At 53.7% G+C, this 27,178-nt stretch overlaps 1 protein-coding gene across 2 annotated transcripts in view; it reads right to left on the bottom strand.

Annotated features, from left to right (window-relative positions):
* ADCY5 (adenylate cyclase 5) overlaps positions 1-27,178 on the bottom strand; it is a 151,001-nt gene that overhangs the window by 86,465 nt on the left and 37,358 nt on the right. The window contains exon 1 of one of the 2 annotated variants that reach the window (XM_079767090.1): positions 10,364-10,371. The exons of the other annotated variant lie outside the window; for it this stretch is intronic. The gene's annotated coding sequence lies outside the window, so the exon portion shown is untranslated. Of the gene's footprint in view, positions 1-10,363; positions 10,372-27,178 lie in introns of those variants that run through there. 2 annotated transcript variants of the gene reach the window in all.

The following is a 27,178-nucleotide window of genomic DNA, read 5'->3' as shown; positions in this document are numbered from 1 at the left end:
GTCCTGGTGACTTGGGGGCACCCTCCATAGGGAAGTCTAGCAGAGCCCCACAGCAGGGGTCCATGCGGGCCTTTAGGGTGGTGGTGGGAGCCGTGGTGGTGACAGTGATGTGGGGATTTAACCCAAAAGCTGATTCTTTGGTGGCTGTTTGGGGGCATGTTTGCAGCAGACCCGGAAGTCCCCAGTCTGCCTGCTCTCCCGGGCAAGGGGCTGTGGTGGGCCGCAGAAGAGACTCGAGGACTGCTTGGCGGTTCTGCCTGTTTCAGCAAGATTGTGGGTCCTCTGTTTGGACTGAGGAGCAAGGAAATCGTAAGAGCTTCGCTGAGGTGGTCAGAGTTAAGCTACGGGGCAGGCTCTGGACCTCGGCACTTCTGTAAGAGAAATCAGAATTTCTTCTGAGAATCGTAAGTTCTTTCCGAGGCCCAGGGTATATATTTCTGAGAAACATCTCATTAGAAGGAAGGGACACTTGCTCCTAGAGACCTTTCCTCTACTCGAGGCCTCGGGACATAACCTGCTAAGTGGAAATTGCAGTCAACCAATGGCCAGCCCGCCTCTTATGTGCATGCCCAGGGAGGTGTAAAACACACAGTATAAACCCCTCAGCCTTACCCCGGTGGCCCCACTAGCAGAGGGGCTGGTGAGCTAAGAGTATGAACCCACTAGACGCAGAGGCTGGAGGAGAGAAGTCTGGGCAGCCGGAGGGAGGAACCAGCGCCAAGCCCTCAGCAAGAAAAAGGCAGGAAGGAGTATGAAATATTCCCAAAGCCTAATTTTAGACAATAGTTCCTTTTTCTACCAGCATTCTTCCCAGAACTAAGATTTGTATCCGGTGAATTCCCGTCATCCCCTGGGGAAGTTTCATCCTCTGGCGTTTCAGGCATGGAATGCTTTTTATCTGTGCCGAGGCAGACCCGCGGGGAGACGTGCCCCAGAGAGGAGGAGGAAACCGTGACCCGTGGCCTCTCCACAATCATCCGCGTGTTCACCCACACAAACCACACACCTGTCCACCCCCAGCTGACGAGAGCGGAGCAGACTGCAGCTCTAACAGCAGCCAAGATGATCTTTTCAAAACACAAATCTGATCATGTAAACTACACTTCCTCTCCCTCTTCAAACTTTTATAACTCCCAAGTCTCTTGGAATAAAATCCAGGCTCCTTAACTCAGCCACCTGGGCTGTGTCACCTGCCTCCTTCTGCTTCTCCAGCCTCATCTCACTACCCCTGAACTCAACTCCTGCTCCATCCCGCCACAGTACTTGTCTCTCTCCCAAGAAAACCCCACTCCCACCCCTCTTGGCCTAGTTCCTGCCTACTCTTCCCAGACTATAGGTCAGTGATGGCGAACCTATGACACGCGTGTCAGCACTGACACGCGTAGCCATTTCTGATGACACGCGGCCGCATGCTGAGGCTGAAACATTTGCTGCTCCTGAGGATGAAACATTTGTGACTAGAGTCTTGGATTTAGTCTTTTCCTCAAAGTGATACACTACCCGAGTTATGCTCATTTTTTTTGGCGAAGTTTGACTCACCAAGCTCAAAAGGTTGCCCATCACTGCTATAGGTGAATATTCAACTCCTCTGGAAAACCTTGTCTGACTTCCCAAAGTGGCTTCCCCTAACGGCCACCACAGGCCCAGGCCTCCATGCTTTTGTGCTGAGTAAAGCCGGAATTTCACCATCATCAGTGTGATTTATTTTCATCCGTGTACAACCCCCTTACTAGACTGAGAGCGCCTTAAGGACAGGGCCTGTCTGCTCCCCAGTGAAACGGCAGCACCTGGCACAGTGCTTGGCATCTAATAAATGCTCAAGAAACATGTCATGAATGAATGAGTGGATGAAATGAATGAACGAACAAGAAAATCAAATGAGCAAGGCATTCTCCAAAGCTACACCCATGAATTCCACTTCAGAACAAAGTTGAGAAACAGCTCGGGCACAGCAGTCACCTGTCCGAGACCACCTGGAGCCCAGAATCCTTCCTTCTCCAGCATGTTCACTCAACTCTCATTTCCACAGCCTCTCCACATTTCAGACCTGGAGAGGGCTTGCCATTCTACTTTTTCAGGTGAAGAGACGGGTCCAGGGCCCAAGAGCACACAGGCAGGCAGCAGGGTGCAGGAGTACCTCAGGCCCCTGGATTCCAATGTGCTGCCGTGTTAGTCAGAACAGTCCTAGGCTACGCTGCATAAACAAATACACCCCGAAATCTCAGGGGCTTAACTCTATACAGGTTTTGTTCTGGCTCATAATAAATGTAGACTAAGTGGCTTTACTTCCTCTGGACCATGTGGCCTCTGGGCTCACTGGGGAGGGGAGCAGAGAAAGCTGGAGGACTGCACAGGGGATGCTCATGGGCCAGGCCTGGAAGCGGTATACATCGTGGTGTCCATGGACTTCAACCACATTCCACTGGCTGCATTCCCTGTGCAGGAGGCTCAGGAACACGTCTCCCCAGGTGCCCATAATGAGGGATGAAGTGGAGAACAGAGGGCTGCTTCCTCCAGGGCGGGGAGCGACCACCAGCCTCCCCGGGCCAAGTGGCCCCATGTCCCTTCTGGGAGGACAACACCTCCGACCCTGAGATGACACACTGACCAGGAGCCCAGTTTCCCAGAGCAGAGAGCCCACAGCAGGAACCAGCAAGTGGTCTTCCAGACCGGGGTGGGAGGTGGGGTGAAGGATGGAGGTGTGATGGAGACCACAGCCCGGAGCTCTGCCCATCCCGACCTCACTCCTCAGAGGTGCCAGCTGGTCCCGTCCCACAGGAGGACAGCTGGACACTCTCCTAGGGAAACCCCACTACAGTGTTGAAACGGAAGGCTCTCATCCTGCTCATCTGCCAGGGATGCCGGAGGACTGCCAGGAGGAGGCACCTGAGCAAAGGGAAGCAACCTTGGGCTCAGATCCTGGCTCCGGCTCTGATTGGTCAAATGTCTTTAGTTGTGTCTCCTCCTGTCTTCATTTCCCCGAAGGTGAAATGGAGATGCCCAGCTCCAACTTCACCCTATCTCCCGGCGTTAGTGTTCAGATTAAAGAAGAGATGTTTGGATGAGAGTGGTATGTTATTTATTACTAGAGGCCCAGTGCACAAAATTCATGCAAGAGTAGGCCTCCCCCCCCGCCCCCCCCCCCCCCCCCCCCGTCCGGCTGCCAGCACCGGCTTCCCTGTGGCACCTGGGACCCGCCGGCACCCGGCACCTGGGCTTCCCTCGTAGCCCTGGCTTCATCCGGAAGGTCATCTGGAAGGACATCCGGTCTAATTAGCATATTATGCTTTTATTATTATAGATAACATCACCTAAAGCTCCAAGGTGACTCCTCTCGTTGGCTGTCCTCTGACTCTGCACAAAAGGCTGTGTTCTTAATGCCCTGTCCCACACTCCCATTTTCAGAGTGTCCTACCCCAGTTTCCAGGAACCCAGGCTGACATTCTCCAAGAGAAGTGAATTCCTGGTACTGGCTATTGTCCTATGGCACTGGGACACGGCATGAGACACACATTTACTTTTGTGTGTGTGTGCCAGTCACACAGCCCAGCCCGGGGACACAGGCCCCCTTTACCCTCATGCCCGGTCTTCTGCTGCTGGCAGAGGTTCCAGAGCTGCCGGGTGGGGGTGATATTGGGGTGTTGGTACAGAGGACTGGAGTGAGGAGTGAGGGAGTGAAGGGAGGGGATCCCGTGAGCCACTGTGAGGCTGAGCCTGGGGCAGCCCCGGCCTGTCCTTCCTATCAGCCCCCCTCCTGGAGGACTTCTGAGGCAAGTCTCTTTTAAATAACAGGGTCTCTCCCTTCTGGGGAGGGGGAGCCTCAGGGGGCAAAAAGGAGCTGACAGGGCAGGAGGCAAGATGCTCCGGACCCTCAGAGCAGGTGGGTTTTAGAGAACTTTGTCTGAGAGAATCCAGGGCAGCGATTGCTGCTGCCTGGGGGCTGGGAGTGGAGATGGGTGCAATGGGAAGGGGAGAGGAGGTGTGAGGAGAGTGGGCGAGGCAGACAATGGAGGCTGTCAGGAGCGGCTTCTGGGACAGCACCGAGCGTGGGAAGGGCACGTGGGTGAGGGTGGGGCTGCCTCACGGGGCTCAGGAGTTCAGAGGGGGTGCCTGACAACTGCAAAGTCGAGAAACCCAATCGAGTCCCCCAGATCTCAGCCAACTTCTGATCGACTCTGTCTACACAGCAGACTCCAGCCTGGAAAGGTTTCTGGAATTGCATTTCTTGTTCCTTTTAAGTATCTCACCACGGGTTTCCACCTCAATTCTACTGACAGATTATCCTCATCTTTGCAGAAGGAGAAACTGGGACTTCCAAACAGAAACCCACGTGATCCAAGGAGACCGATAAAATAACAAACGCGGGGTCGGAATTTAAGTCCAGGTCCTTCCGGCCCCCGAGGACACAGCCAGACCTTGCTGGGTCTGAATTTCTCCTCCCAACAGGAGGTCAGACTCTCCCCGTGAGGACTACTTCCCTAATTAGAAGTCATTAAGGGACTTCCCTCGCCTGTCTTCTCAGAAACACTAAGTCCAGGTTTGAACACACTTTGGTCTCCTAGGAAAAAGTAAGCCAGAAAAATCCCAGTTACAATTACCAACGCCATCAGTGTGATTATCAGCCACGACATGTGCAGGGAGCCGTGGGAAGGGGAACGAGCTGAAGCAGGTGAACAGAAAATGACTAAAACTCCGTGTCCCTCAAGTGGATTCTAGTCCGTCCAAGCCAAATTCGCTCTGAGTAGACAACGTTGGGCGGTGGGGGGGGGGGGGGGGGGGGGGGGTGAGGACCCTGGGCGCCCCAGAGGAGGTGTGTGAGATATGGATTAACACCACGTGCTGCCCACCCCTGGCCCTCTCAACACAGGCACTGTCGGAGTCAGGATGCCCGGCAGTGGCCACCCTCCCTAAAATCAGAGCGGACACGGGGTCACCGCTGACCCTCCTCAGATCCTGTCCTTCTCCCACGAGAAGTGCACACAGCACGGTGCCCCCCACGGTGTTTCACCTCCACCCTGGCAGGTACCTGACTGTGCCTCAGTCTCCTCTTCTGTGAATGGGGACACCCGCTAGGTTGGCATGGGGATTAAATGAGTTACTATATCGTAAAGTGCTAATGGTGCCAATAAATACAGTTACCAATATTATCACCATCGGAGAAAGGGCGAGACAGAGATGGACGCTAGGAGGGCAGCCTGCCTGTCTCCCCCTCCCTCGGCTTCTGTGGGAGAGGAGTGAGGAGGAGCGCTCATCCTGCAGGACCAGTGAGAGGCCGGGAGCTGGTGCTGAGGAGACAGCAAAGCTGGGTTCCGTTCTTGGCCTCGCTACTTCGTGTGACTTTGAGCAAGTGACTTAACCTGTCTGAGCCTCAGTTTCCTCATCTGTAACAAAGGGATAATCATGGTACTTTCTCCGTAGGGTGGTTTGAGGATTCTAGGCAATGCTGTGTGCAAAGTGCTAACAATTAAAAAAAATAAATAAAAAGAGTGTACTATTACTCCACTCTCCTGTATTGGAGGACATCAGCTCCCTCCTTTCTAGTAAATGCCAAGCATTTTCTCCGTTTCCTTTTTCCCACGCCAAGAGGTCTCACTCATTGTGCCAGGATGCCTGAATGGGGCTCACCATCTGCTTCAGCCTCGAGACCACCATCTCCGCTGTCCTGGCGTCTTAATCTGTGGCCAAAGGTTCTCACAAAAACCACCCCAGAAGCCTCTTCCCACAGACATGCCTGGGAATCAGCCCCGCGGCAGGGAGTGGGTGTCTCCTAGCTCCAGGCCTGCTCAGTGGCCCGGGAGAAGCAGGCAGAGGTCACAGGGCACCACCTTCCCCAGGTTCAGGCCCCGTGTTCACAATCTTCCCTGGTGTCCGGGGCTCACCTGGATGCCTAGCTGGTCTCCTGCTTTCACCCTTGTTTCCTGAGATAGCTTTTCAACAGTGCAACCAATGGGAGTCAGATCCTGTCACCCCCTGCTCAAACCCCGCAATAGGGTTTGAGTGCGTCCTGACTCTGACAAGTGCCTGGGTTGAGAGGGCCAGGGGTGGGCAGCACGTGGTGTTAATCCAGATCTCACACACCTCCTCTCTCAGCATGTTCCCCTCTGGGGCTCCCAGGGTCCACAACGCCCCCCCAACGTTGTCTACTCAGAGCGAGGTTGGCTTGGATGGACTAGAGGCCACTTGAAGGACACGGAGTTTTAGTCATTTTCCGTTCACCTGCTTCAGCTCGTTCCCCTTCCCACGGCTCCCTGCACATATCGAGGTTGATAAACCCTCTAAAACCTTACCTAAGGGGTGCCGGTGGCCCTCGAGGCCCTGCACGTTTCCCTGTCCTCGCTGACCTTGTATTCAGGGCCCTGCTCGTCGCTCCCTCTGCTCCAGCCACACTGGCCTCCTTGCTCTTCGCCAACAGGCCGCCAGGTAGTTCCCATGGGAGGGCCCTGCTCCGGCTGCTCCCTCTGCACGGGACACGCTTCCCCAGATACCCTTTCCCAGACAGAGGACCCAGCTTACCTTTCACGTCAGAAAACCCTCTCAAACCTTACCTACCCCATTGGCCCCACGCTGGACTGAACTTAAACCAGGGCGTGTACAGCCCATCTCGCCCAGTCCCGCCCCACTGGCCACCTCTAAGAGGGTGTGCAGTGTTGGCGAGGACGTGGGGAAACTGGAACCTTGTGCATTGCTGGTGGGGATGCACGATGATCCAGCCACTGCGGACCACAGCGTGGTGGCTCCTCAAAAAGCTCAACATGGAATTACCACACGATCCAGCAGTCCGCTCTGGGAATATATATACAAAAAAGAACTGACAGCAGGACTCAAACAGATATTTGCACACCAATGTCCTCAGAAGCATTACTCACAACAGCCGAATGAGGGAAACAACCCAGATGTCCCTATGGGTGGACGATTGGATACACAAAACACAATATTTGCATATAATGGACTATTATTCAGCCTTAAAGGAAGGAGATGCCGACATCCATGCTATAACATGGATGAAGAACCTTCAAGACTTTATGTTAAGTGGACTAATCTAGACAGAAAAGGGTAAATATTGTGATTCCACTTGTAGGAAGTACCTAAAATAGTAGAACTCTTGGGGAGAGAAGGTAGAATGGTGGTTCAGGGGCGGGGGAGGAGGAGAGGGGAGCCACTGTTCAGTGAGCACGGAGTTTCTGCTCAGGATGGAAAAGTTCTGGACGTGGACAGTGGCAATGGGCACAGAACATGGTGAATGTGCTTAATGCCACGGAACTGTACACTTAAAAATCTATATATATAAAAGGCTAAGCGACCATCTGACCATCCAAGCAGTAGCTATGACGTGCAATGACCACCAGGGGGCAAACACTCAACGCAGGAGCTGCCGAGCTGCGGTGACTTGGCAGCGGTGGTTCTCGGGTGACGCACCCCAAAATCAGAAAGGAGGGAGCCTGATTCCAGGGTGTGTCACCTGAGAACCACCCTCTTGCAATCTGGGACCCCTTGGGAGATGTCAGAGAGCCAGTGTTTGCCTGATCCCTGCAGGCCAGGCTGAGGGACCCCACCTGCCGGAGGGACCCAGCTCACTCCGCAGATGCCCTTCAAGCTGTGGTGCTGCCCCAGGTGCACCGGCCAGGGAGGGACCACGGAAGGTCGGCTCCAGGGCGTGTACAGCCCATCTTGCCCAGTCCAGCCCCACCGGCCACCTTCTAATTAATTTCCTTTCAATGTGCACGAATCCATGCATCGGGGCACTAGTAGTTAAAATAATAACTTTACCTCAATAAAAAGACAAGGAAGGCCTAAAGCATGAAGGTAGAAGACAATTTCATATGGAATTCCTTCTGGCCTCCTCCACACCCACCCTAGGGTCTGCTGCTGCTCTCCTATGACATTGCCCACCATGTAATGGGTGGCCGAGTTCTGGCCTCCCCAGCGAGGTAAGGGGTCCTAGTACATTATGTGTGAGGGACACACACACACACACACCATGGAGGTGGGGATAGGAAGTCTCTTGCTAAGAAGATGGGACTTTGTAAACGGGGTGTGGTGGGGGTGGCTCAAAGGGAAAAACAGCCTTGTGCGGCATTTTGGGAACTCCTGGTTCGGCCTGGGACGCTGGGTTTCAGTAAAGCCAAGCTGGGGGCAGGCAGGAGCCGCAGTGTGTGACAAGAAGGAAGGGAGGAGGCCTCTCGTCCCTCTGCCTCCCGCAGGCAGCGGCACTGTTGCCACTTCAGGAATGTGAAGTGGCTGGGCAGGGCCCCTGCACTTGGAGCAAGCTCGCAGGCCCCTCTTGGCTTTCCCCAGCAGTTGTCAAGGCTGAGAGGGAAGCGATTCTTTGGGTCTCCTGGGGAGTTTGAGATGCTCCAGGCTCTGCCCCAGCACAGGGTGCGGTGGGGTGGGGCTGCCAGGCTGAGCTCCAGGCTCCCACCTTCCGGGAGATGGACAAGCTCCTCAGGGAGAGGAATGCCAGATGGAAAAGTGCCCGCCCACGGGGCTAATTTTAGGCTCCACAGCAGCAGCGGCAGCTCCCTGCACAAAGCCCCCTGTACAGCTCAGCTGAGCTTTAAACTACGAGGCCGCTCGGAAGGAAAAGAAAATATACATATACACACACACCCATGCACATACATATGCACCCATAGCCACGCACATGCACACACATGCACATGCACCCCCAGGCACAGACACACATGAACATGCATGCACGCACACACACACCCTTCCTCCAGGCAGGCCTTATACCATAAATGTTCCTTCCTGTCCTGTAAGAGGAAGGGAATCCCTGCAGTGAGGCCCCAGCAAATATTATTAACCACGTGACCTGTGGTTCCCAGGTCAGAGGGCCTGAGGTCGCTGGGCCCAAGAAAAGACCCTGAGGGAGATTTAATAATAAACAGCCTTGAGCGCACAGCTGCAGATGGGACCAGCTGTCTCCTCTGAGAACAGAACAGGACGGCTCAACAGGACATATTAACAAGGAACGCGGTTGGATGTGAGGATGAACTTTCCAACCAAGGGAAACCTAAAGCACAGAGCTTACAGAGGCTGCTCCGGGAGCATGACTGAGTCTCAAAGGCCGTCTCTTCTGAGCCGGGTCAATGAGGCTCACCTGCAGACAGGGTGTGGCTTAGATGGCCTTAGGCCCCTTGGTCACACCTGCTTGCATTCGCACCGCAGCCTGCAGCCTCTCGCTGTGCCCTTCATCTACACGACCTAGGGCTCCAAGATGTTGAGAGACTTGTGCAGGTCACACAGCAGGTGAGGACCTGGGCTGGGATCTGAAGCCAGGTGCGTCCTCATAAAGCCTGTCCACAGGCACTGCCCTTGCCCTGCCCCCGGCCCTGCCCCAGGGGGCGACTGGGACACTTAAATCCACTGGCTGAGAAAGTGTTCCTTCTGTGCCTCCCCCTTAAAGCCACAGGAACTGGCCTTAAGCCCCAGGCGCCTCTTCTTCCCCAACCTCCCACTCGGAGCTCAGCTCAGGGACAACCTCTGAGCCCCAACTTTTACAATTTGAGGAGCACAGAGGCCGCTGACATCACTGTGGCCTCTTCCCTTTTCCTGGAGCCACCCCTCCTCTTCTGACCCCTCAGCCTGGGGGAAGGAGGGGACAGCAGGACTTCAGGGATGCAGGCACCGCGTGGGGGACCAGCCCTTCAGTCTCCTTGAAGTCCCTGGGACCCGCCCTGTCCACGAAGTCATAATATTTACAGGGAACACGGCAAAGCCAGCCCCAGCAGCTCCACCAGGCTGGCAAGTTACTGCAAACAGCAGATGTCTCCGAACAATGTGCACACAGCCCCCCTCCTTACACTGGGCGCCTTGCCCCACCCCCCAGTAAACAAATAAACAAGCAAGATGCTGGAGCCAAACGAGCTGCCCTTCCTGCAGAGGTCACCCTGGAGCCAGAGTCGCACACTCACACTCCACATGAGAACACATCCTTCTAGGGGCAAAGAATGTCCCTCGCAGACAGACACACACCAGTGCTATAATCTCTTCGTGTGTGTGTGTGTGTGTGTGTGTGTGTGTGTGTGTGTGTGTGTATCAGAGAGAGAGGCACAGAGGAGGGATGGAGAAAGGAGAGGGAATGTCAATAGAGCCAAAATGCTTATTTTATTAAAAACCTTTTATAAATAAGCCCCACTTTGCCCTAGCCAGACACACAGTCAGTGCCAGAAATCATGACTCCTCTACTTTCTGGAAACCCAGCTGGTGAGACAGAGGCATGGTACAGGGTGGGAGGGGAGACCTGCCCATGTGTTGAGTGCATATCCCTCCCCTCTCCAGCTCCCAGAACTTCCAAGCGGAGCCCCATCTATCCCCAAGTTGGCTAGAAAAGCACGAATTCAAGTCCCTCCACACCACTTACTTGCTGTGTGACCTTGGGCAGGTTACGTAAGCTCTCTGGTCTGTAAAACAGAGAATAGCCATTTCTACATTTAAGAGCTGTGGAGGTTAGATATTAGCTGTTATGATGAATACCCCAGTCTCCATTTTCCTACTCCCCTCTCTACAGTCTACAAAGAGACTTGTACGAAGAGAATCATCATCATCACCGTCTTCTTCCCAATACAGCGCTCCAAGGTAGCTGTTCTCATCCCATCCTAGAGATGAGGACACTGAGGCTGTGACACTGGCCTGAGGTCACAGCATAAGTGACGGAGCCTGGGGGGCACTGTCAGAGACACAGGCGGAGCATGAGGGCCCCATCAGCCTGTGGAAAGGTTTCAGAAGACCCCCCCCCCCCCCCCCCCCGCCTTCAGAACTCACGGGGCCAAGAGCAGGTGAGGAAAGGTACACAGGCGTGGATGAGCCCGAGGTGGCTCAGCCCGGTGGGCGTGAGGGCCCAGGGCTGGCTGCCAAGCCGGGTTAACGCAGCCTTGGTACCTCCCACCTCCTTGGGCCCAGAGCCCTGGCTGCCTGTCCTCAGCAGGAGGCACTACCGTGGTCAGGCACCCCACGTTCCACAGAGCGCGCCTCCACAGGACATCAATGGCCCGGGATCCTAGCTCCCACACTGGCAGTCTCTCATCGTCCCACACACTGCCCAGGAGGCCCCAGGGCTTACCCAGGGCGCTCTCTCTGGTGGACCCGAAGAGCCCCCAGGGCGGGCCTGTCTTCTGCTCTGGAGACCATGTGTTCTGATTAGCCCAGCACGGTCCTGATTTAGGCCTGCTGTCCTCAAGCAGTCATTAGTAGTGCTCCCTTCCCTTTCACTGTCAAAAGTGTCTTGGTCTTGATGCTAAATTATATGGTCACGGTTCTCCTCCCGGCTCAAGGCTCCTGAGCGCTAGGCCCAAACCTGTCACCCAGTGGGGGCGCTCTATCCTTCCCGGCTAGTTCTTCAGAGAAAACTCCAGACCAGCCTCCTTCACTTTCCAGACGGTAGAAACCTTCTTCCCACGCTGCCTGCCAGCCCCCACGCCTGTGACTTCCACAAGCAGCCCAGCTGGGTCTCCTCAACACAACACAAGCAACCAGGGGTCATGAGCCTGTCGGTGTGGACGGCGACTCCGGCAGGAACAGCCCACTCCAGAACAGAGGAGGGAGACAGCCGGACGGATCGCCCAGCACAGCGCGTGGACACGTCAGGACCCATGAGAAATTGCTACATCTCAAAGAAGAGAAATAAGCACTCCCTCCATCTGTTCATTTGCTCATTCATTCATTCAACAAAAATTGATTAAACATCAACTGGGTTCAAGGTTGTGTTCTATAATCAATGGAACCAGAATCCACAAAATGAAAATGAAATCTAGAGAATTATGGAGAGGCATATGCACACCTATGTATATAGACAGATTTAGTTGTTCATGTCTGTGAGTGGTGAGCTAACCCAGGAATAATCTGAAATTCACTGGCATGAGGCTTTGAAATGCATTAGATGATTTTTTCAATACATTTACCTCCTTGGTGATGTTTGAGCCTGTGCAATATTACACTGTTATTTAAATGAGCCTAGATTCTGAGACCTTCTACATTCTCAGAAAACACCAGGGTTGGGAAGCTAGCCAGGGAGGTGGGGCGGGGGGTAGGGGACGGGTGGAGGATCAAATTCATGCACCTGGGAGTATATATTAAATATAAGCATTTCTTTTTTTTTAAATATGTTTTTATTGCTTGCAGAGAAGAAGGGAGAGGAGAGAGAGATAGAAACATCAATGATGATAGAGAACATTGATCAGCTGCCTACACCCCCTACTGGGGATCTAGCCCGCAACCCGGGCATGTGCCCTTGACTGGAATGGAACCTGGGACCCTTCGGGCCGCAGGCCGAGGCTCTATCCACGGCGCCAAACCAGCTAGGGCTGGGAGTATATATTAATTGCCCAGGGTGTGACCAGCTCTGCAGGAGGCTGGGCAAACCACAGAGGCCAACACAACCACCTGCAGAGGGAAGGCCGCCTCCTCCTGAGGACATTCGTCTCAGTCCAACCCAGTCACAAACACGGACATTCAAACCAAGTGACACAGTCAACTCCCTTAAACCGGTCTATTCGCAAATGCAAGAGAGAATTTGTCTTCCCACAACATTAATTAGACAAACATGTACTGAGGCCAGTGGCGGCCAGGCACTCTACTAGGGCTGGAGGAATCAGCAATTAATAACGCCTGTCTTGAATCTTGAGACCCACCCGGTCTAGAGGGAGGAAGACAAATAAAACCAGGAGGGCACAACAGTGGGGTGAGTGTGGTCACAGGAAAGAAGGAAAGAACCCATCTCTGTGTGCTGGGCCGTGGCCAGGAAGGCTCCCAGCAGGAGGGGATATCTGACTTAGGTCTGGAATGCAGATGGGCCGTGGCAGCGTGGAGGGCAGAGGGAGGGACTGAAAACGTTCCAAGGAAGCTTGGGGAGGCAGCTGTGCAGGCGGACAGGGCAGATGGGGGGAAGGCAGCATTCAGGACCAGAAGGGCCAGGAAGCAATATGCTCAGACCCGAGTCAGGAAAACGTAGCATTACAGCTGTGCGGCAGGTACAGCAACGTGGGAGAGAGCCGAGTGAGGGAGACCATTCAGAAGGCTAGGGCGGTGGTGTAGACGAGAGATGATGAGGGGCTAACCAGGGCAGGTTGGGAGGGGATGCAGGGGGCAGGAGAGTGGAGAGGACATTTCAGAGTCAAAACCACCAGCACTAGAAGACCCACTGACACTGGGAGGTGAGAACAAGGAGTTATCATCAAGTATGACTTCCCAGTTTTTAACTGGGCAACGGGGGGATGGTGATGCCAGAAAGCAAGACGGAGAAGAGAGGTGGAGGGGAGGCTGGCCTTGGTGGGGACAGTGGGGTGGATGAGTTAGGCCAGTGGTCGGCAAACTCATTAGTCAACAGAGCCCAATATCAACAGTACAACGATTAAAATTTCTTTTGAGAGCCACATTTTTTAAACTTAAACTTCTTCTAACGCCACTTCTTCAAAATAGACTCGCCCAGGCCATGGTATTTTGTGGAAGAGCCACACTCAAGGGGCCAAAGAGCCGCATGTGGCTCGCAAACCGCAGTTTGCTGACCACGGAGTTAGGCAGTGCCCATGCTGGTTTTGAGGTGGCCAAGGGACAAACAGCCTTGGAATGACAGACAGCTGGGAACCTGCGAGTGGATCCCTGGAGAGGTCTGGGCCAGAGGGCGGACAGTTACCTTAATCCCGGAAGTGGGCAAGGTCAGCCCCAGGGGAGCCTAGGAAACACTTAAATGCTTGAGGAGGAAGGAGAGGACCGGAGGCCAAGACAAGGGATGGGCGGGAACAGCCAGGAGAGTGTCGGAAGGAGGCGGCGCCGGCCGATGAGAGGCGTAAGAGCGGGAGCTCAGCACGTGGCAGCAGGAGACCCCAGTGTGTGCAGCAGGCTGCTTTCTTCGTGGGGGCGTGGAACCCATGAGTTTAGGGGCACAGGCGGGCTGAGCACTCCCCCGCTGAGGGGGCCGGTGGTGCCGCCGAGGAAAGAGCATGGGAGACGGAGGCAGGCCCGGGAGGGAACGGGGAGGGTAGTATATGGAGAACCGTGTCCACGCTCAGCATCTGAGGGCGGGACCGGGAAGGAGGAGAAGGCCAGGAGTGATGGGGAGGACGGTGGCCAGGCAGTGGAGGGATGCCCTGGGCAGGAGAAGGTACTGAACTGGCTCTGAGGGGCCAGGAAGGGTGCCCAGTAGGTCAGCTGAGACCAGGAGGGACAGAGGTTGAGGGGTCCTCCCTGAGGCAGGGAGTTCATCTACAGACAATGAGGGCTTGTCGGTGACACAGGATGAGAAGCTAGAGAGAGAGAAGGTGGTGAGGGCTCCAGCTGGTCTCTCTGGGGAGGAGGATATGAATAAAATCACAAACCTCGTTAGAGGATCCTTGCGAGGAATTCTGGCCCGGGCGGGGAACTGGTTCGAAGTTAGGAGCACAGCATAAAGCGTCTCCTCTGGGCTAGGATTTGCAGTCCTGTCCCTAAATCTTTCTAACTCTTTTCCCCAATATGTGTGCAATAGGGTCCATTTGCACATGGAGAGTTTTTACAGAAGAGAACTAAACACACTCCTAACACCCTGCACGCCCCCCTCCCCCCCCCCCCCCCCCCCCCCCCGCTACACACACACACACACACATGTCGCAGCCGGGAACTCCAGGTCCAGCTCAGCCCCACATCTGCTTCTTGCTTGTGGCGATGCCCACAGCAGAGCACCACATGCACAGAGACATGTGACCAGCAGAGGAGAGGGACACTAACACCGGGGTTAGAAAAGCCTATACCATTCCCCCTCGCTGACCACAGGGTCCATCCACTCTCCCAGAATAAGAGCTGCTCTGGCTGGGGCTCAGAGCAGGATCCATGCCAGAGTGCAGGGACTACAACCGGAACCTAACTGAACGGTGAGCACACAGATGTCCACGCAGGCCTCTGGGCCCACCTGTAAGAAACCAAAGGTGCAGGGCCGGCTGCAAAGGGCCCTAGTCCTTCCTCAAGAGCACGTGGGGGCGGGGAGGGGAGCAGAATGGGGGCAGAGCCATAGGAAGGGCCTGGGTGTGGGGTGTGGCCTGCTCGTGGCTGCACACGAGGACAGAGTGGGTGTCCCTGGGCGATGGAGTGAGGATGGCTGCCAACCCCTGGGCCATCAGGGTTCCAGCTTCGGTCTCAGGTTGGATAAACACTTGAAGCCATCAGCTCAGAGGACAGACCTGCCCTACTACCCTTCCCAGCAGACGCCACTCACGGTCTAGCCTGACCTTCTCTGCTGCGGTGGGAAAAGGGGAAAGAAGAGGTGGTCCCTGAAGGCTGCGATTGGGGCAGGACGCGGAGCAGCCTTCAGACTCCACTTGGTCACCAGGTTGTGTCAGGCTTACTCTCGGTGCCTCCAGCGCATCCTCGCATCCTCGGGCCGGCTTCCCTCCCGTGCAGCTGCTGGAACGGGCCGCGGAGGGCCAGCCTGCCTGGGTGAGGCCTGGCAGCAGGACCGCTAACTGAAGCATGCACCGGTGGTCTCCAGGAGCCCCGGTCCCCCTAAAATAACTTCTAGCTTTGTGTGCACACGGGTGCATGTTCCTACAGGAAAAGTTAACAGCTTTCCTTAGATTCTCAGACGGGCTGAAACCCAAAGGAGGATAAAAAAGTTGCTTTGGGGGATTAAGAAGTGCTGAGGAGGATGGAAAGAAAGGAGGGCTGGGCTTGGACTCCCACGGACGTGGGTGCAACACCCTCTCCTAAGGCCGTGGCAGTGCTGGGCTGTCGAGGCCGCAAGCACACTGTGTCCTGGGCTGGCCACGCAGTCACAACCTTGGAATGGACTTGTCCTTGGACCGGTCTGTCTCCCCATTTGTTCAACCTCCACCACGTGCTACAAACGTGGGTGGGGTGTGAGGTGGGCTTTTTGATGTGCCCTTCCTCCCTGGAATGAGGTGGCCAAAACTGACGGCGGCAAACCAGAAGCAAGCCCTACAAGCACGCCGATCCAGCTTTGGGCAGGGGCCAGCTGCCTGGCCAGGGGCTGGGGGGCTGCCCAGCACACCTGCGCACGAGGGCCAGCTGCCCAAACAGACTGGCCAGGGGCTCCCTGAGACTCAAACGCTGTGCTGGTGTGCTGATCCCTCCAGGTGGGTGCGATGTGAGAAGATGTGAGAAAGGAAGCAAGAGTGTGTGGGGCTGAGATGAGAAAAGGGCGCTACATCCTGAGAATTTCAAATCATACCCACCCTCAGGCCGCTGGGCCAGCAAAGTAGGCCAAACCCACCCTTCCCAGCGGGTCGGTGGGGCTGCTGCCTGATGACCACAGACGGTCTAAACACTTCCAGATGTCCTTGAGGGCCTGCGGGGGACAGCAAGTGCCGCTCGGACAAAATAAAGTGAAAGATCATCTCTTGGGAAAGAGAGGCTATAAATTACAATTATGACTTCCCACCCAGAAGGAGAGAGTGACCCCAGGGCTCAGGATTGAGGGCGGATGTTGGGGTTGTCCACCCAGCCTGGGAGGCGGAGCAGCAACGGCACGCCCAAGGCGGTCTTGGTCTCCTTGCTCCGCCCAGCCCCCCCATCTCCCCTTGCCACAGTCCAAAGAACCTCGCCCGTGAAATGTCCCGAGGCCCAGGGCTCCTGTTAACGCGGAGCTGTGACACAGGAAGTCCTTCGGGCGTGGGCCCGGCCTCACGCGCCCAGCCTCGGCATCACGCAGCTCCAGGGGCATCATTCACACTGAGACTGGATATGAACAGCTTCCTCTGCAGGCTCCGGGGCGTGCACCCAGCCCCGCCCACTGACAGGTGTTCTGGTCCTGGGGCGGCCAGTCGCTCTACAACCTGCTCTCCCAGCCATCTGCTCTCAGCTCCCAAACACGGAGCCCCATCCCTCAGGGGGCTGCTGGCCCCCACCGTGTCACCTCTGATCCCAGGGGGGAGCCCCTGCAGCCCCTGCCATGCACCCTCTGTCACAGCCTCCCCGTCTGACCAGGACTCTGAGGGGAGGGGCGGAGCCCTTTCCAGAGGCCTCAACGGAAACGCGGGGACAGACACAGGCAGCTGAAGGGCGGCCTGTTCCGGACGAGCGCCTCCTCCTTGCAACTAATTTACTTTATGCAATTAAGAAAAATGCACTATGCAATGGCAGGAGTGGGGGGAGCCAGTCACAAAACAGTACATCCTGTATGAAACAAATTTCGGTTCTAAATGATTAGAAGGAAATACCATAATGTGGTAAAACAAAGGGTGATTTAACATTTTCCCCTTTATACTGCTGTGTGTTTTTCTTAAAATTTCCCAGATTGTCTTTAAGGGATGTATATGGCTTTTATGGTCAGAGAAAGAGGGCTTCCGATGCAGCGAAGATTGTTTCCTCAGAGAAAGCCTGACGGGACAGCTCTGTGAGCTCCGGGGGGGAGGAACCCCGCAGGGTTTTAGAAAGTGTGAGGGACAGCCGAGATGGGCTGAGGCCTGCAGGTTAGGGGGTGCTCCTTGAGGTTCTCATAAAGCACAGATTTAGAGACCAAGAGACTGTCTCCAACTTGCTCATTTCATACTGGCAGCCCGAGGCCCAGAGGGCAGGAAGCTGGCCTAAGGTCGGGCAGCCAGGGTAGTGGCCCAGCCGAGTCTGAACCCAGGCCTCTCGACATGAGCTCCCTAGTCTGATCTCTCTGTCTCTCTCTGTCTCTCTCTGTCTCTCTCTCTCTCTCTCTCTCTCTCTCACACACACACACACACACACACACACACACACACACACAGACACACTGCTCTTATCCATCCCACCACCAGATGCCCACAGGACAAGCACTTTTCTAATGGGGGAAAAATACCAGCATCCCAGGGAGGCCCCTACAGTCTCCCCACTCCAAGTGGCTCAAGGGACATGTGACTCTAAGTGCATGAGGCCTAGACAACGGCACGCATAGGAAGACTCAGACATCGGTCTCTGTAATGAGGGCACCAGCAAGGCAAACAGGTGAGCAGCCAGGCACAGAAGTGTATGCTCCGGCCACACACACAGCATCCGCGCAGTCTGCCCTAAGAGGCGCAAAGGAGCATGGGGTTCGGGAGTGGGACGGGCTCTGGTTTCAGCCGGTGCACTCAGAGCCTGAGCCCCGAGGCCCAGGCATGTGCTGCCTTTCCGTGCGCCCCATGTGAAATGAGGACAAGGACGCGAACTCCTAGGCGGTGGTATCGCAGGAGAATGAGATCACATGAGCAAAGGGCCCCTGGAGCTGGCCCGGCCACGGGCTCACTCACGGGTAGCTATTGCTGCCTTGAACTTGGGCCTCTGCAGACCACCACCAGGCTCTGCCCTCCCACCCTCCTCCTAGCCCAGCCTGGGCTGGCCATTCCCAGCTTCCTTCCATCGGCTGCTGAGGACCCTCAGGGACTATGTATAAATAACAGCAAGTTTTAAGATAATAACATTTTAAATTTGTTTTTCTAACTTTAAAAAATACGTATTTTTTCTTTATTCTCTTAACTCAACTTTATTTCATTTTTTTCAATTTCCTCATTCGTCCATAGAGTGGGAAGTAAAGACTGCCTATCATTTATCTACTGCCATATAACAAACCATCCCAAAGTATTAGTGCTTTAAAACAACATACAGTGGATAGAGCTTCGGCCTGCAGACTGAAAAGTCCCGGGTTCGATTCCAGTCAAGGGCATGTACCTTGGTTGCGGGCACATCCCCAGTGGGGGGTGTGCAGGAGGCAGCTGATCAATGTCTCTCTCTCATTGATGTTTCTAACTATCTCTCTCCCTTCCTCTCTGTAAAAAATCAATAAAAATGTATTTAAAAACACACATACATGGTGTAGCTTACCTCTGTGGGGGCTGGCTTGGCTGTGTGTTTGCTCTGACTGTATGGTGAACAAAACAGGAGGACCCAAAGGGTATGCACTGTAAAATTCCACTTACATGAAATAGGAAACACTGCTCTATGATGGTAGGAGGTAAACCAGGTCTGTGTGGGGATGATCACTGATGAGGGGGGGTGCAAGGAAGCTTACTGGGAGCCTAGACATGTTCTATATTTTGATATGGTAGTGGTTCCATGCTGTGCACATATGTAAACATGGGTAAAGTTTACACTTAAGGTTTGTGCCCTTTACTATATGTAAGTTGCGCCTAAGGAAACAAAACCTAAAATCTCCAGCGGCCTCAGTTGCTTATGAAATAAAGCCACACCCCTCACCATAGCCCTGCATAATCTGTTCCTATCCCCGACGAAGGACCTCATCTCCTATCTTATTTTTAAAAAATTTTCCTCACCAAAATCAGAAATAATAAAGAATATTGCCTCCGATATTACCACCTTAACATATCAACTGTCTTCGTGTTCCCTCGGGGCTCTGACTGCTTTTGAATGAATAGAAAGGGTGTGTACTTACATAGCACCTCTTCCTTCCCTAACACAGCTGAGGGCCCAGAAATAGACAGAGGGGCCCCCTACGGGGCAGAGCAGATGTTAAACTGCACAATCACATCCATGAACTTCACCCTGAGTGACAATCTCAGGTTAACACTAAGCACCTGATAACTGTTAGTTTACACTAATGGTAACAATGTAGTTGCTGCTCGAAGGTGAAAAGTTGTTTGGCGGGCACCATGGTAACATCGAGAAGTGAAAAGTGACCGTCGGTTAAGAAGAAAGTGATCTTTTTAAAGTGTGCACAAGCTATCACACCCCCCAGTAGTTGGCTATTGCAGGCAGGAGTATACATCCCTGTGACCCCCCAGGCCCACCCTGCATTGTAAGAGAAGACGACAGCCCAAGTGGCCCAGTCAAGGTTATATTATATCAGCAACGACTCAAGGAAGTGGACAAAGTACATATTTTAGGAAGACTTCCACAGAAATCATTATAACAATAAATGCTGGCATAGATTCTTCATTATCTAGAAAAGCAGGTCACACAGAGCCAAGAGTTCTACAGAGAAGAGAGCTTACTGTGCACATTTCTTTTTAAATGTTATTTTATTTGTTGTTAATCCTCACCCGAGGATATTTTTTCCCCATTGCTTTTTAGAGAGAGTAAAGGGAGGAAAGAGAGAGAGAAAGAAACAGAGATGAAAAAGACACAATGATGGCTTACCTCCTGCACGAGCCTTGACCGGGCTCAGGAATCAAACCTACAACCCAGATATGTGCCCTTGACCAGGAATCGAACCTGAGACCCCTAGGTGCATGGGCCAGCACTCTAACCATTGTGCAACAGCAGCCAGGGCGAAAGTTTAATTTTTTAAATGAGGGTCATCCTTCTGACTTTACCCACTTTCTGTAGCCTTCGTGTGGTGAGCAAAGGGCCTCCCACCCAGGAGGACATGGACTTCTCCCCACTCAGAGGGCCCATCAGGCCAGAGCCCAGTGTCAGTCATCCGATGAATGGGCCAGCCAAGCATTCAACGCCCCCAAAACTGGCCCTCACGGTGGTCCCACGAGGGCTTAGCTCCCCATCCATACCCTTTCTCCAACTCCAGTCGGCCTCCTCTCCCTGAACACGCCCACCCTCCTTCCCACTGCCCGCCTCACCGGCCCTCAGGGGCTCCCTCACCGTGCCTCACACTGCCTGCCACCGCTCTCCCCATCCAAGTCCCACTCTGCCCCCTTGAAATCCTCTCCTCCCCCATTTGGCCCCTGCCTAGGACTTCCCTGGAGCTCCTTTCCGCCCATGTTGAGTGGAGCTGCCTGCACACCCACCGCCCCCGCTCAACTGCATTGTAAGCTGGGTGCAGACAGGACACAGCCTGTTTTATTCCCCAAAATAACAGCACGGCAGTCAGCACCTACAGGACACTCCATAATAAACTCCTGCCGGAGCTGGAAACCGAGTCCACACCACCGCAGGTCGGGGGCCCTGCCTTCTCGAGCACACACCCCTCACTCGTGCCTCACCCTTCCCACTACTTTGGGGAAACTCACACACAGTGTGACCTCCGGGAATTGGGAAAGGAAGAAAGGAGGTCCAGCTGGGAAGGAATTCCCCTTGCCCAATAAAGATTTTAAGCTAATTTTTTTCTCCATAAACTCTAAAAAATAGAAGGGCTAAATCTGCCTCTGTCCTGGTGTTCCTGAGACTGGGTGGAACTAGGTGGAAGGGTAGGGGGCCGTGCCAGCAGCTTCCATGCCTTGCCTAACTGACTTTTTCCTTACTCTTAGTCGTGGCACGGCAGAGGGGAGGCCCACAAACATCTAGAACCACTAGCCCCTCTTTTCTCCCACCTCCCGAGGCAGGCGTCTCCACTGTGCCCAAAGACGGCAAGGAAAGGAATGATCAGCTCATCCATTCCAGCACTTAATCTTCAGGGCGGGAAGTTCTTCCGGTGCCTACCTTAAATCACTTTTGTCTGTGCAAAGGGTTTTCTTTCCCTCTCTTAACCATTACCCCGCTCTGATCTTAAGTGGGGTGGACTTTTTCAAACCAGAGGGGAAGAAGAGGGAGGAGGAAAAGGGGGCCTCTTATGTAAGTATAGCTCTGGTTCAAGCTCTGTTCTATCTTAGGGATAAAAGAGTGAGGGGACCTCGTGAGGGAGACTGGCACAGAGAGCAGCAGGGAGAATGAAGAGGAGACAGAAGAGTCAGAAGGAAAGTGTAAGGGTTAACCCTGCCATCGCAAAGTCCAGACGGCTGCCAGCTGTGCCAGCTGCCGGGCACCAACAAAGCTGCTCACAGGTGTCTTGGGGTTCAGGCGCCCCCTTGTCTGGGGTGCCCCACCCTTTTAACCCTGCAGCACCCCAGCAGCCATCTGCTGCCCTCCTCCTCAGAGCACTGGCAGCATGTGCCCATTGCCATGGCAACCAGCTCTCCTGGCACCTGGAGAGCGGGTCTCATCAGCAAGGAGGCCCCCAAGCGCCTTCTAACAAAGCCTCCTTCCCGCCAAAATCAGGGCTCCACCCAGCCCTCAGCTGGGAACCCAGCTACAGAGTGATGGAGAGACCGGTGCGCAACCCACTCAGGCCAGTAGTATAAGCCATCACACCATCTGGGCTGAGAGGACACTGGGACGCTGGAGGTGCTCAGTTCTTCAAGATTTTGCAAAGATGGATCCGAATATGCCTTCCCATCCATTGTCACCACATGCCCTAGCCCCTGTCACCACAGGTCCAGATTGCCGGCCACTCTCCCCTGCTCCAAACCATCCAGCACAGCCACCATTACCACGGATAATCTTCTCCAAATACCACAGCTCTCCAATCACTCCTCAACTCAAGTGCCTAAAATAGCTTGCTCCGGCTTATCAGATCATATCTAAACCTTGACGGTATTTACACTCCCTCCCCCCAACACACACACATTCCAACCTCAGCCCCAGGTCTTCCCATTCCAGGCATGCTGCCTCTTCTCTGTCCCATTGTTCCTGTTCCTGCCATGCTTCCTTTGCTTCTGCCATCCTCCTCCCCGTGCCATGTCCTTGCCTCCCTGTTTGCATTCACCTCCTTCGGCAGCCATGCTGTAACTACCTGCATCTACAACAATCTATAATAATAAAAGTGTAGTATGCTACTTAGACCAGATGACCTTCTGGACGAAGCCAGGGCTTCCAGGGAAGCCCGGGTCCCAGGTGCCACAGGGAAGCAGGTGTGGCAGCGGGGGGAAGGAAGGCCTACTCTTGCAAGAATTTCATGCATCGGGCCTCTAGTGTTATTATAAATGACTGTCTGTCTATGGGTTTTCCAAGCTTGTAACTTCATTGCAAACTTAAGGGGGGAGCTTTCTCATTCATTAGACTCTGGGGTTTCCCTGTTAGACTGGGAGCTCCCAGAACCCACAATGTAGCTTCCTTCACCAGACTCGGCACTCCGGGGACAAGCACACAGCTTCCCCATTAAAATGCCCTAGGGACAGGGCTGGGGAAGCTGCCTATGCCCCCCCCCCCCGACACACACACCCCCCTCAGCTCCTCACTGACTTCTCTCCACCACAACCACAGCTTCCAAGGCAAGTTTAAGGGCGAAAGTCCCTAAACTTGCAGCATGTCTAGTGAAACTCTTTGCAACGCTGGAAATGTCCTATATCTGAGCTGTTCAATACAGTGTTGGCCACTGGTTGCATGTGGCTACCAAGCATTTGAAATGCGACCAGTCTAAAATGACATGTACTGTAAGTATAACATAGACACTGATTTCAAAGACTTAATATTTTTTTAAAGTGAAATCTACCCTCTTAAAATGTTCAGTGTACAGTACAGTACTGTTAACTCTATATACACTAGAGGCCTGACGCACAAAGATTCGTGCAAGAATGGGCCTTCCTTCCCCTGGCTGCCGGCACTTTTGCTCCAGTCGGAGCACCAACAAAGCCTGAGCCGCCTTTCCACTTCCCACGCTGCCCAGAGGCCCGGAGCAGCTGGGGCGCTGCAGAACACCTGCATCATCGCCATGGCCACGACACAAGCGTCCCGCCCCGCTCCCAGCCGCTCAGCGCCTGTATATGCAAATTAACCCACCATCTTTGTTGGGTTGATTTGCATACTCACTCCTGATTGGCTGGTGGGCATCGCAAAGGTATGGCCAAATTGCATCTTACTCTTTTATTAGTTTAGATTGCTATACTGCACCACTCTTTTTATTTTATTTGTGACCCTCTGAGAGATGCCCCAAATTCTCTCTGCTACCACCGGTATTACAAAATAGTTCATTCATTTAAACCTTTAGTGTCCTAATGCTGAATAGCCCATCCCTAGAATGAGTTAGAAATAACCATAATCATAACGGCGTGTTTTGCTTGGCTTATTCCTTCCTGTATTATGATGCCATTCGCATGAGGCAACTGACACTGTTGGAAGGAAGGAAGCAGGTCAAGCATTAAAACCCTCTGTAAACAGGTAAGAAAACAGAAGGTCTGGATTTAAATAGAGTGTGCAAACGCAGTACTAGGACTAAGACCCAAACCCTCGACACCCAGACACTTTCCATGCACATAGGCAAGAAGGCCAAGGGACGCAGAGCCACATGCTCTCCTTGCCCACAAAAGAGAGACAAAGAGACAGCTAAAAAAAAAAAAAAAAAAGAGCGTTGTTAAAATAGGCGGAGGCGGTGAGGGTAGTTAAGAAGTCTAAAACGGGAAGCTGTGGGCTGGGCTCCAGGAGCACCTCTGCTCCCAGGGAGCTGTGCACCCTTGGGTCACCACGCCTTTCATTTCCCTGATCTTCAGTTTCCTCATCTGTAATATAAGGAGCTGGATGCTTCCAGATGCAGCTGGACTACACCACTTACCCTGCTGGTGGGAATGCAAATCAGCCCGATCCTTTTGTACAGCAATGTGGCAACTATGTGTCAAGAGCCTTAGAAATGTTCAAACTTTGACCCAGTAGTTCCACTTCTGAGAAGCCTAAGGAAATAATCCTAAATAAGGAGACAGCTTTATGTGCAAGGAGCTTCATCTTTGCACTGTTTATAATACTAAACTGCTGGGAGTGAGCTAAAACCTAATAATAGGAGAATGGCTAAATTGTGATATGCAAATCCAATTAATGAGATATTACACAGTTATTTAAAAAAACAGAGCATCAACATAGAATGTGCTTTTGGCATATGAAAAAAGGCAGGATATTAAAGGGCCGGTACTGCATAATTGTAATTAAATTTTACAAAGAAAAAAGAAGTGTTGCACCCCTGTGGTGGCACATACAGATTTGTTCACAAAAGCTCAAAGGAAATTCACCGTTTGCCAACAACAATGACTATTTAGGGCCCAGATTTTCAATCAGTGTTCCTTGGAACCCAGTTAGTATCTGGGGTCAAGGTGGGGGAGCTGAGCATGGGAAGGGAAGACAGCTACCCAAGTGACTACTAACTGTTTTGCCCAGGGACACCTATGTAAGATTTCACTCGACCAAAAGGTAGAAAGATCGAGGCAACTTCCCTTGTGGGGATGGGGAAGAAAGCCTGGATCCTCCTGAATCGTGACCTCCTCCCTGGTCAGCATTCTTCATGGTAAAATCCACTTTCCCCCAAACTCTCAGCTGTTCTCTGTGGCACCTGCTGTGCCACGTAGCTATTACCAAACCAACTCAGAGGACCCGGCCTGTCTCAGAAACGGCACAGGTGACCCCTGGACGACCTCAGGGTGCCTTCTGCCTGTCTGGAATCCATAGGAGTGGCTTCCCAGGTCACACCTCCAACAAGGCCCGGCCAGGCTGTAGCAGGTCCAGAGCAGGAAAGTCACACGGACAAGGGCAGTGAAAAGGCAGACGTGTGTACTAGCTCCTCTGCGACCAGTGCTGGGTGACCCTGAGAGCTTCATGGAAGCAGAAAAGGAAAGTGTGTTCTCCCGAACTGGACAGAAAGCCCTGGCCCCATTTCTCTGGGAGCTGACACAGGCTGAGGACAAAACAGGCTCACAGAGGGTTCAGATAAACTACAAGCAGGCAGAACCACTGAGTGGTTATCAGAGGACATGACAGACGCCTGGACCACAGCAGGGTCTTTTAAGGTCGATGGCAAGGAGGACAACCCTCCATTCTCCAAACACATGGCTGGGCCAGGCCCAGAGGTGGACGCTGGGGCTGCAGAGCGCGGCTCTAACCCAACATTACTATTCTTGGGATCAACTCTGGTGGCCTGACAGCACTGGGCTGCTGGTGAGCCTGGGGGCAAGTGTGGCTGACAACGCTGGCAGGTTGTTGAAAGGTAGAGGGATTTCTTCTAACCTCTCCTTCCCAAGGCAGAGCAGCTCAAAGGACCACAGCTGTGGAAAGTGTTCAAAGGAAACTAGTCATGTCTGCAGGTTTTTCTTTGGGCAGGAAAATGGACCTATGTTACATTTATTATATAATTAAAGATAGCAATTTAAAAACCCCACTATTGAAGCATCCCTCCATTCTAACATGATGGACAATGAAATGAGAAGGTTTCTTTGTCAGGAACCGTCCCCCCCTCCCCCTCCCCCATCTCAGAGAGTCCTGAGCAGCACGAAGCACCGATTTAGAGCCAGAGAGACCTGGGTTCCCAGTCAAAGCTCCACCAGCCTTGCGACCTGGGTCCACGTTCCTCATCGGTGACCTAGGGCTGGTAATAACCCACCTAACAACACTGGCTGGGGAAATCTCAGCCCCTGTTCTTTTTAAAAAAATATTTTTTTAAATTGATTTTGGAGAGGAAAGGAGAGGGAGAGAGCAATACAAAGATCAATGATGAGAGATAATCATTAATGGGCTGCCTCCCCACACTGGGGATAGAGCCCGCAACCTGGGCATGTGCTCTAACTGGGAATCGATCTGTGACCTCCTGGTTCAAAGGTTGACGCTCAATCACGGAGCCACGCCGGCAGGACTCAGCCAGTGTTCTTGAGTGACCCAGTGCAGTGAGGAACTGGTTCTTAGCTCCATCCTCTTGAGGATTCCGCCTCCTCCTTCCCTTTACCCCCAACCCCCACCCCAGACCACCGCCAAGTGAATGAATCAAACACATCAATCAGAAACTCCCAAAAGGCTCCCATGTCATGAGATTAAAAATGAACCCCTGAGCCAGCCTTTCCCAGCTGGCCAGGGGCCTCTCCTCCTTGCTGCGTTCTTCCTTCTGTGGCAATGCCATCTCTCTTTGGAACCCACAGTCCTCCTCCACGAAGCCCCCTCTGACCCCTGCAGCCAGAGGGAATGCTCTCTCCCCACCACCTTCCTCCAACGCTGCTCAGATTCCAGGCGGCCACGCGCAGGTGTTCACCTTCCTGACTTCGGCAAGCATTTTGAGTTTGGCTAGTTTACAAGAAAGGCGTAAGACCCAGTCCTCCTCCCTCCAGGAACATGAAATCTGGGGAGGAAGAACAGACAGGCGCACCAGGAAACACTGAGGAGGCAGAACGCGACTGCAGGATGCCAGCAGAGGCAGCGCAGGAGCGCCCGCCGGGGCTGAGTCACAGCCCGGCCCCGGCCAGGCTCAGAGGCGGCCAGGCTCAGAGGCGCTGTCTGCAGGCTCTGGAAGGCGACTCGCAGATGCAGCACAAATGGCTGATTAACAAGCACCAACCAAGCACCCAGCGCTCAGAACACAACATGCAAAAAAGACAGTTCCCTCTTCCTGTAGCTGCTGACCGTGGACGGACACTCTCCCCACCAAACACAGGGATGGACATGCTTAGCCTTAAGCTGCTGGCCTCACCACTCACTCCCCAGACCTCCCCCTCAGGAGTGCTCGGCAGCACGGGGCCAGGAGGCGGGCAATGGGCCCATGTCCCCTGCCTGTGTTTGGGGCCCGGTTCCCGCCTTGTCCTGTCTCTCCAGCTGTGTTCTGAAGAGAAGAATGTGCGCT

Source organism: Cnephaeus nilssonii, assembly GCF_951640355.1.
Source record: "Cnephaeus nilssonii genome assembly, chromosome: 3".
Lineage (NCBI taxonomy): Eukaryota > Metazoa > Chordata > Mammalia > Chiroptera > Vespertilionidae > Cnephaeus > Cnephaeus nilssonii.
This window is presented reverse-complemented; position numbering and strand designations above follow the sequence as displayed.